This window comes from Drosophila ananassae, chromosome 3L, assembly GCF_017639315.1.
Source record: "Drosophila ananassae strain 14024-0371.13 chromosome 3L, ASM1763931v2, whole genome shotgun sequence".
Taxonomy (NCBI): domain Eukaryota; kingdom Metazoa; phylum Arthropoda; class Insecta; order Diptera; family Drosophilidae; genus Drosophila; species Drosophila ananassae.
Genome location: NC_057929.1, coordinates 6,448,456 through 6,460,051, shown reverse-complemented (window position 1 = coordinate 6,460,051; position 11,596 = coordinate 6,448,456).

Sequence of the window (11,596 nt, the reverse complement as noted above, 5' to 3'; positions counted from 1 at the left end):
GGGTCGGAGGCCAGGTACTAATTGCTTTTACGCTTCTATTGATCGAAAAAGCTGGGGAGTTCAAATGATTCATTGACTTTGTGGGGGCTTATAAAGTAATTTATGCGTAACGTTCAATGAATTTTATCAGAGTTTAAATTTTTGTATTTTAAAAGCTTTGGTTAAAAGTATATTTTGGACAGGAAATATATTAAATTTAAATTTTGAGTGCTTTTTGCCAAAGATTGAATTCCAAAGGTGGTAATTTTAACAGTTTCGATAAGTATCTGTCCCTTTAGATAGCTTTGATGATCGCAGTTGAACAAAGAAAAGTTTAAAATTAAAGTTTTTGAAATTATTAAAACATAAATGAACGTTATTTTATATATATTTAAAAACAAATATGTAAAAATGTCATTAAACCATATTAGCAAATACATAAGCTGTATTAAAAAGCATCCCTTTTCGTATCCCTTATCCCGGTTGGAAAATAATTTTGACAGGTGCACTTATTACACAGCTTTATAGCAATTACTTCGCATCTGCCCGCCCACTTGCCAGGGTTGCCACACACCCACCCCTCCCGCAATTAGTCGCAAATGTATGCTCAAAGTGACAGTTATAAAGAAAAAAAAAGTGGAAGCATAATTTATTTAAACGCTCACAAGAGCGAGGGAGAAAGCTGAAGTAAAAAAAAAAAAAGCATTTTATTAAGGGTTTGAAAGATGAAAGATTTGCATTGGGATATGGGATATGTTGCCAGCGAATAAATCTGTGAGCCGAACCAAAAATATCTTTTCGTATTAACCCTCGAAAAAATATACACAGTTTTTCTGTATATTTTCTCTCTGTTTCGTGTATGTGTGTGTGTGTGTGTGTGTCTCTGAATTCGTAATGATCACTTGCGGTACACGATAATGTATAGCTCCGACCGCTTATTCCGATTCCAATTCTCGACTCTGAGTGCAAGATACTCAACAGCAACTCGCCAACTCGCACCACACACACAGATACACACGCACACCAGTGCAGATACTCAAACTATGACTGTGTTTGCTGTTGTTGCTGTTGCTGCCACTCTTTGGCTCTCGTTTCGTTCATCGTTCCATTTACGGCGTACAAAATGCCATTATACCCCATGCCCAATTTACTGCTCGTGCTGGTGTGCTGTACTTTTTAATTAAGCTTTAATTAAACTAAAAAATATGATAAAAAAAAACTTAAGGGATGGGATGTTTAAGGATAGGGATTTTTATAAAATATTTTATATACATAATTTTTTTAATTTTGTATATATGTGCCTGTATGAACTCTTTCTTTTTAATAGGACCATATACATACATAACTATATTTACTTTTTCTATTCATTTTTTAAGCATTAAAATATAGTTTACAAAACTAGTCCAACAAAAGGAAACTTTTAATAAAAATACTTTTTTCTATTTTTATAAGTTGATTGTATTTCTGTTATGTTAAAAATTAATTGTATTTCTTTAAAAATATAATTTTTTATACTTTTTAATAGTACATTTTATATATTATTATAACTTATACATAGATTTCTTACATAGTGCGTAGGCTTAGCTTTAAGATTTCTTAAAATGTAGTATTTTATTTTATTAGCATCTGATTAGTATGATTAGTATGATTAATATTACTACTAAGCTTTAATCAAATAAACTTTCTCTGGTTAGCTTTAGTAAATTTTCTACCGGGTTCTATGTTTTCCTCTTTTCGCCTTGCGTGACGTGTTTGAGTGTCGAAGAGCTGCAGGGGGAGGAGGAGGACGATGGGCGGCGGCGGCAGAAGAAAGGTGGGCGATGGGTGGCGGGTGCTTGGCATATTTGCCATCGACGTCAGCAGCGAAGGCAGCGAGGCTCTGCCGACGGCGTCGTTGCGCGCAAACATGGCGCGCTGCCTTCTGCCTTCTGCTTTTTGCATTTGCTCTGAAGCCAAGGCACGCACACAGATACCCCCCGGTCTGAGTGGCAGATACACGACGATATTTACTCCTGCAACAACAGCCCACCACCCCCACCCACCGTTGGCATATTTACATTTTGATTGGGAAACTGCTGAGGCTCATTTTACGGCTGCACTGGTGTGTTTGTTGGACGTGGGTGTAGTTAAACATTCTGGTGTTGTGTCGTTTCGCTTCTTTTTTTTCCTCTCCATTGTTGTTGTTGATTTGTTATTTTGTTACACATATATATTTTTGTTGTTTTGCTGTCTTGTATCTGTATATCTGTGTTTCACATTGTATCTGTGTGTAAGTGGCCGGGCTTGTATGTATGTATGTGTTCCATCCGCTATTGTCCAATTATAATTTGCTTCGATTTATCACTCAATGTGTTTATTTTTTTTTTTTTGCTTTTTTATTGAGACAAGACAGCAAAGCAATGTTACCTGGGGCATGATTTATTAATCGGGGACACAAGAAATGCGCTAATCTCTCGACAATCGGCCAACTATTTATTATATTGAAATTGAGTTATTTCAGATATTTCCCTAGCGGATAAGCCGCTTGGGGCGCATAGTGATTACGTAACCCCTTTTTTTCCAGGGGGGCTAGGCATATGAATGTAGGAATTTCAATTTAAATGGATTTTTGTTTTTATACTTTTACGATATTTTATTATTGGATTTTGAAAGTCTAAGAAACTGGTTTGAATTTAAAGATTTGAATAGGTTTTTAGAGTTATTTTTTTGTAGAAAGGTATACTTTATTTTATTTTATACTTTATCTTAAAATTACATCGATTTTTTCCTTAGTTTTCTCCTTATTCTTTAAAGCAACCTGGCCCATGGGGCGTATACGTAATACCCACCTATTACTTCCTTGATTATGACATCCTTCCTTCTTTCGTCCAATTATTAACACATTATGATTTCTGTTAAGGAAGCCTCCTCCCCTGACACATCTTTCATCTTCATCTCAAATAGTTACACGTATTTGTTCCAATCATTAATATGTATTTCATCCAATTAGGGTCATTTTGGGCTGATGTCCAGTGCCGAATTACATCCCTCATTATCGGAATGAGGAAAAAATATATAGTAATAACTTGGCCCCAAGGTTGTATGAGATCATGTATATCCTTATTAAAGTTTAGTATTAAAGATTTTTATTTTATATTAATTTCTCATATAATAATAAACATTAAAAAAGAACTTCAACCTTTTTTGTGAAATTTGTGGCATGCCAACAGTTCATTATTTTAAGTTGTTCGGCTTACCTTTAGCACTTTGTCGTTAAAAAAAAAGAAACCATTATTTTATGTAACGAAATAATGAAGACCATTGAGTTATCGCAGGACTGAAGCGAATCTGAAAAATCCTTGGCAAAGACAAAGCAATTTTTCATAATTATTGTGTAATAAAATTTAGCCCGCTTTTGACAACCTGCGGGATTTGTGACACCCCCGGCCAGGCAAGGGGCATGGGGCATGGGGCGGACGCCCAAAATACAAACCAGTCGCGACTTTTTGAAATTATGTCACTAATTAGTTTATGCCGGCGACATTCTGGAAAGTAGAAAGGCATTTGGGGGTTGGAGTATAATGCAGGGATTTTAAGCAGGTGGGAGTGGGGTGGAAATTGAAATAAACGAAACAGGACGAAATAGGGTGAAAAAAGTCCTTTGCTTCGGCAGCCAGCCCTCCGCCCCCATCTCTTCAAAAACTTGACTTGGTTTTGCCGGCATCGCTTTTCCCCGAGGATATTGCAAAATTTGCAATTTAAGAGCTTAAATTGTTGCTCGTTGCTGATGCTGATGCTGCTGTGTAATCTCTGACTCGGTTAACTTTAAAATTCCAATTAAAGTGGATTTAAATTGCTTGGACGGTAATATTTTGCTGGGCTTTTTGCCGTTGCGCCCGTTGCTGAAATTAGCATAATTATTGCCCAAAGTTTCAATATAAAATGCTATAAAATTCAAACCCGATCGTAATTCGCTGAGTTGTTAGTTAATAGAAAGGGTGCGGCGCAAAAAACTTGTTTTTTCCAAGAAAGATAAGAAAATTTATAAGAAATAAAAAAGTTTTTCAATTAAATTAATGGAAAAACCTGATGTTTAATGTACAGATTTTGAAGGATATTTTATTGAGAAGGAAGAAAGTTTATTTTAACAAAATCTAATAACAAAATGGTGACTCTTTTTCCATACTTTTTTAAGAAAATAATATACAGTAGTGAAATACCTTTTTGATCCAATTTAAAACCAATACATTAAGGTTATCCCATTTTTATTTATATAGTTTAGAACGAATTGAAGAAAACAAGATTCCAATTACCACCAATAGCGATAAATTTCCCAAATCAGATCCGCTTTTTATCCACACAAATCATTCATTTTGAAAAATGTGTCCTTGATTGCAGAAATTGTAAAGATCATAAATAAATATACATACTCTTTGGAAAAGAAAGCCACCCCCGTTCTGCAAAGTCTAAGGGAAGAAGCCCCTTTTGTTGTTCTTTCAGCTTTACCCTTGTAATTGAAATAATCCTCTTATTTCTGAGCCTGGTTATGCTTGTTGAATATAAATTCCTGCAAATGTCAGAAGCTTATTGCCATTATTAAATTATGTTTTTTAAAATATAACGATCAAAGGGTTCGGAGTCCATGTTTAAAGTTTTTTAATTTCTAAAGCTCATATTTAAGGGAAAAACTTTAAAAAAGATTTGTATCTTTCTCTATTGAAATCTATGCCGGAAAGAGGTCAGTAAAAGGGATAACAAGGTAAACAATTTACTATTGAAGATACAAAGATACAAACTTGAAGAATTTTGATTTGGAAATGGAAACACAAACAAACAAATGCCAAATGTTGTTTGTTTAAAAATCCGATATCTTGGGCATCGAATCTCTGCTACGGTTGGAAGCCACTCAGCCTGGCAAAAATTCATCTGAAATAAGCAAAATTATGAGTTGTTTATTTCACAAACACACACAACACACACTCTGCCTTTGATGTTGTGCCCCCCCGAATAAATATACCAACATACATATGTATAAATCAATCGCAAGGAAGTATTATGTGTAATTCAATAAGCCTTCTGCCGAGAAGTTCATCATCATCATCATCGGCTTTGAGATTCTTTTCGAGTCGGGGTCGGACTACCAAGAAAGGTTAACCTGCCGCACCGTCTTCGAATCCGGCCAAATTGATTTTGCATCTTTAAGTGCGTCTAAATCCGCTTTCAACTGTGAAATAGGCCGGCTCCGACGTCGCCGACCTGACATCAGAAAAGTTTTTCAAGAACTGGAAGCTGGATGGAAGCGGAGACCCTCTTCGCTACCGGATTTCCTATACATGTTGCACTCAGTCCTTTCCTTTCCTTTCCATTTCCCTTCCTTTGCCATTGCCTTTGCCTTTTTCCCTTTTCTGCCAAAGACATCGCATAAAATCGGCGTGAACATAAAAAAAAGTTGCGAGACTTGGGAGTGAACTTTGCCTGCTTGGCTCGGCTTCTTCAAGTTTTTTGGGCAACTTTCCTGTCCTGTTCAACTTTAGCAGCTTATGCATAGGTGGGGAAGTCGCTGCCGGGACAGGAGAGTAAATTGACAGCCAAGGAAAAACAGTCAAACTTGTATAACGAGAACTTTTATCAAATGAAAAAACGTCAGTCATATTGACATCCCACTGTTGGACTCATTTTAGGCCCCAGAATAAACGCCATTCAGTAAAAATTATTTGGAAAAGGGTCAGCGAATCAATTAAAGTTTCTTAAAGATTTATGGACAGAGACTTACTTAGTACTCGCTCCATTTTTTCCATTTAAATATCGGGATACCCTAATATGGCCTGTTACGATATTCATATCTCTGGCAATTCACTTCCGATCCTGGAGCGGAATACCTTAAAAGATGTGTGGCTTGATTCCCTTTCAATCTGCATCAAAGCCCTGGAAAAAAATTTTCGATCGATATTTTTTCAATGTTTATGGGAGAAGCCCTTGTGGAATCAGGAATATCCTCATATAGCCTCTTACGATATCCATATCTCTGGCAAATCACATCCGATCCTTGGGCGGAACACCTTAAAAGATTTGTGGCTCGATTCCCTTTCAATCTGCATCAAAACCCCGGAACAAAATTTTCGATCGATATTTTTTCAATTTTTATAAGGGAAGCCCTTGTGGAATGCGCGATATCCCTATAGGGCCCCTTACGATACCCATATCTCTGGCAATTCACATCCGATCCTTGAGCGGAATACCTTAAAAGATTTGTGGCTCGATTCCCTTTCAATCTGCATCAAAACCCCGGAACAAAATTTTCGATCGATATTTTTTCAATTTTTATGGGGGAAGCCATTGTGGAATCCGGGATATCCTCATATAGCCCCTTACGATATCCATATCTCTGGCAATTCACATCCGATCCTGTAGCGAAATACCTTAAAAGATTTGTGGCTCGATTCCCTTTCAATCTGCATCAAAACCCCGGAACAAAATTTTCGATCGATATTTTTTCAATTTTTGTGGGGGAAGCCCTTGTGGAATCCGGGATATCCCTATAGGGTCCCTTACGATATCCATATCTCTGGCATTTCACATCCGATCCTGGAGCGGAATACCTTAAAAGATTTGTGGGACGATTCCCTTTCAATCTGCATCAAAACCCTGAAACAAAATTTTCGATCGATATTTTTTCAATTTTTATGGGAGAAGCCCTTGTGGAATCCGGGATATCCCTATAGGGCCCCTTACGATATCCATATCTCTGGCAATTCACATCCGATCCTTGAGCGGAATACCTTAAAACATTTGTGGCTCGATTCCCTTTCAATCTGCATCAAAACCCCGGAACAAAATTTTCGATCGATATTTTTTCAATTTTTATGGGGGAAGCCCTTGTGGAATCAGGAATATCCTCATATAGCCTCTTACGATATCCATATCCCTGGCAATTAACATCCGATCCTTGAGCGGAATACCTTAAAAGATTTGTGGCTCGATTCCCTTTTAATCTGCATCAAAACCCCGGAACAAAATTTTCGATCGATATTTTTTCAATTTTTGTGGGGGAAGCCCTTGTGGAATCAGGAATATCCTCATATACCTCCTTACGATATCCATATCTCTGGCAATTCACATCCGATCCTGGAGCGGAATGCCTTAAAAGATTTGTGGCTCGATTCCCTTTCAATCTGCATCAAAACCCCGGAACAAAATTTTCGATCGATATTTTTTTAAATTTTTATGGGGGAAGCCATTGTGGAATCCGGGATATCCTCATATACCTCCTTACGATATCCATATCTCTGGCAATTCACATCCGATCCTTGAGCGGAATACCTTAAACGATTTATGGCTCGATTCCCTTTCAATCTGCATCAAAACCCTGGAACAAAATTTTCGATCGAATTTTTTTTCAATTTTTATGGGGGAAGCCCTTATGGAATACGGGATATCCCTATAGGACCCCTTACGATATCCATATCTCCGGAAAATCGCATCCGATCCTGGAGCGGAATGCCTTAAAAGATTTGTGGGACGATTCCCTTTCAATCTGCATCAAAACCCTGGAACAAAGTTTTCGATCAATTTTTTTTCGATTTTTATGAGGGAAGCCCTTGTGGAATCAGGAATATCCTCATATAGACTCTTACGATATCCATATCTCTGGCAATTCACATCCGATCCTTGAGCGGAATACCTTAAAAGATTTGTGGCTCGATTCCCTTTCAATCTGCATCAAAACCCTGGAACAAAGTTTTCGATCGATTTTTTTTCAATTTTATTGGGGGAAGCCCTTGTGGAACCCGGGTTATCCCTATAGGGCCCCTTACGATATCCATATCTCTGGCAAATCACATCCGATCCTGTAGCGGAATACCTTAAAAGATTCGTGGCTCGACTCCCTTTCAATCTGCATCAAAACCCCGGAACAAATTATTCGATCGATATTTTTTTTAATTTCTATGGGGGAAGCCCTTGTGGAATGCGCAATATCCTTATAGAGCCCCTTACGATACCCATATCTCTGTAAATTCACATTTGATCCTGGAGCGGAATATCTTGAACGATTTTTAGTATAATTGACAGTACATATTAAAGGGATTTTATTGTGAAAACTTTTGTCAGGATATGAAATACAATTACCCACGGTTACATCCATTTGAACTTATGGATGCATGATGTTTATGGCTCTACCAATTAGTATCCGGGTCTAAAGCGGAATACTTTTATCGATTTTTGGCTCGAGTCGCCTGCAGGACAGCTGAAATGTCAGATATGAATGAAATTCGGTGGCAGTTAATCAAATAATTAAATTTGAAGCTAAATATTTTTGATTAATTATGAGCCGGGTAGCAGAAAACAAAAACAAAAGCTGCTACCTTTTGTTTTCACACAGCAGCGACGCCTGCAGAGCCTGAACCTCATGCTGGGCGCCGCACGCGTCGCCTTCGGCTTCGACGTCGGCGTTACCCAACCTTTTGGCCCCCACCGCCTGCCTCTCACATTTCGGCTTAGGTACCCGGCTCTCCTCTTTGCTCTTAATTCCTCTTCTCGCCTGCCTTTTGGTTTATGTATCCGCTTGCGTTTTGCTTTCGTATCTGTACTCACTCTGCTCACCTTTCGCTGGCGCCAGCAAGCGCACACAAGCAGATACATAGATCGTAGATACATAGATACATACATACATACGAATATGTATGTTCCGGAGTTTCTTTGCCTGCTTTCTGTTCGCTTTCTGCCTTATGCTGCTTGCTGCCTCTGGTTCTCTTCGTTTCGTGGCTCTGCACTCGATTCGTTTCGTATCTCGCCTTCCCGCATATGGCTTCACTCTGCCGGCGTCTCTGCCTCTGCTGTTGTCAGTTATTTTTCCCTTTTCCATTCCACACATATTCGTGCCCTCGCTGGCAACCAGTTTGGCTATCCGTATCTGTGCGCTTGTATGCATTTGTATCTATGTGTGTGTGTGTGAGTGTGTTTGTGTGTGTGTGCTTGTATGTGGCCCGTTCCATTTGAACGTGTATCTGGCATCTCGGCAACCTCAACCTCACTTGATGATTCCAATGTTGTATGGAATGAAATGAAATGCTCTCTATCCGTGATGCCGCCCTTTTTCCTACACGGCGGCATCCCCCGGTTGTCCGGATTCCGGAAAAGCGTGTGGCTGGCTTGGTTCGAGAACTATCGACGAGGAGGCGGAGGCGAGAAAAACTCATTATTATGCTGGGCAGCGGGGAAAGCAGCAGAAATTCTGACTCGACTTCTGGCCTGTGAGCGCGTAGATAAAAGCAAAGCCATAACAAATGGGCCAGGGTTGTCGAGTTTATTCAGATAAAAAAAAAATTATAAGATATTAATATTAAAGTAAATTAATATTTTCAATTTAGTATATATTTTTTAAGTTATAAAATATTTGAATATTATTAAATCAAAAATATGTAAATAATATAATATATTTATTTTATTTTTCTCGCATCTTATCAACATAAAAAATAACTTTATATAATTAAAATCAACTAAAACCCTTATAGGTTTAAAAATTTATAAGCTGACAACCCTGTTTTGTATGCCAGCCCACACAGATACAACTTCCAACAACAACACACACACACACACACGCATACATTCGCTGTGGCACATAAACATCTGCTGTTGCCGCTGCTGCTTTTACTTCTGTGGCAACTGCCAGGGCGATGATGATGAAGCTGATGATGCTGCTGACGACGTTTATAGTTGCCAGCCTCAGATGCTGTGACGTCACAACGAGTGCGTATTGGGAAAACTCAACTGGCAGATACATAGATACATAGATACATAGCCTAGCTAGCCAAATACATGCGTGCGTATGTACATACATACTTTGCTTACATCCACACGAGTTCGATTACACGAACGTGGTTTTTGGTTTTCGTTTTTGGACTCGGCATGCGCCCTGAAATGCAGGACAACAACAACAACAACAACTGCTAGTGGGGATTTGCTATCCGCTGTCCGTTGGAGCAACAGAAGGAGCAGCGGATAGCAGGCACAGGAGAGGAGGCGAAAAAGAGAGCGAGAAAGAAACGAGCAACGACGGCGTCACACACAAATTAAACTTAAATGCCCCCCCATTCACTGGGATGCTGCTACCGGAGTTGCTGTTGCTTTTGTCGTTCCTCTTGCCTCTTGCCTCTTCCCACTTGCCACTTGCCACTTGCCTTAGCCCCAACGTCTTGTTTTTGTTGGACACGCTAGTTGTTGCTTGAGTTGTTGGAGCACAGGCTAGTGGATCTTTGGACACGACTTAAGTCGCATGTTCAATCCGCGCCACAAAATTACAGTGGAGCGTCCATAAACCAAACAGGATCTTATGGGAAGATCTTCTTAGGGCTTTCTTTTTTAAATTTTTCATATTTACAACATTATTCCTTATCTTTCCTTTTATTTTTTTCTATTTTGAAATAAAACTCATTCTCAAAACATTTCTGAACCTGAAAACTTTATTTTTATAAGGATCTTGAGCAAAAACTGTATAATTTTTAACAATTTTCTTTATGGATCCTACAATATTTCATGAATCCTATTAAATAATTACCTAATAAGCCTAAAAATAGATCCTAAATATATTTAACTTATGTTTACAACATTTTTAAGAGGTTGTTAGGTAAAAAAAATATGAAACATTTTTTTATACCATAATTTAACTTTATTGTCAATATTACCTGGGTTCCATTTTCTTTCCGAGTGGTTTCTAAAAGCCTTTTAGGACCTAGAGGAAGATTATACCTAGAATCTATATACATAGGTACATATAATCCATTTTTCAAAAAAAGCTAAAACCAATAATGTTTATTGACTTTTATAATACTTAAAAAAACAATCTTTGCGAATATTTTCTTAAAAAACAATGAGAAACCCCTTTCAATTGTGTATAAACTTTCAATATTTTACTTTTTTATAATCTTTTGAATATAAATTGTTAGTGATAGAATAGTTTTGTAAAAGAAAATACCTAGAAAATATCTTAGAAATATTAAAAATAGTAGCTGAAATGCAAATACCAGTTGTTCTTAAGCATATTTCACTGTAGTTTCTTTTTTTTTGTCAAGCTGCCTCTACTTCCAGTCAGACTCCAGGCCCGATTCCGACTCGGAGTCCCTCAGTTTATCGCATTTATTGCTTCATGGGGTCTCAATTAAGCTGTTAAAACCAGTTGGGGCAATCTATCGCTCGGCATTAAAGCCAATCAATAATTTACTGCTAGCTGCTAGCTGCCCCTGCCCCTGCCCCTGCCCTCTGATGACCAGTGTCCAGAGCACAGGATGAGCTCAATCAGCCACTGACATGAGAAGACTTAAGATGGCGTCCGCCACAAAAATATAAAAAAGACAATCCGCTGAAAATCCGGAGATGTTACGGCACACGCTTGTCGATTCCCACTCGAGGATTAGACCCGTCCGAGTGCTTCTAATTGCTTTGAGATACTAGTTGATGGAGAAAGGAATTGATTCTCCAGATACTTTTCAAGCTGGCAGTACAGAAATTGGCCATAATCGCAAGGGATACACGTACAAGGAACCAGCGGGGAGTCTACTTTATAGATTTTCATCCACAAGGGGGAGTATAAGGAATCAATATAATTGGATATATAACTCGGATTAGGCTATATGGGAGAGTA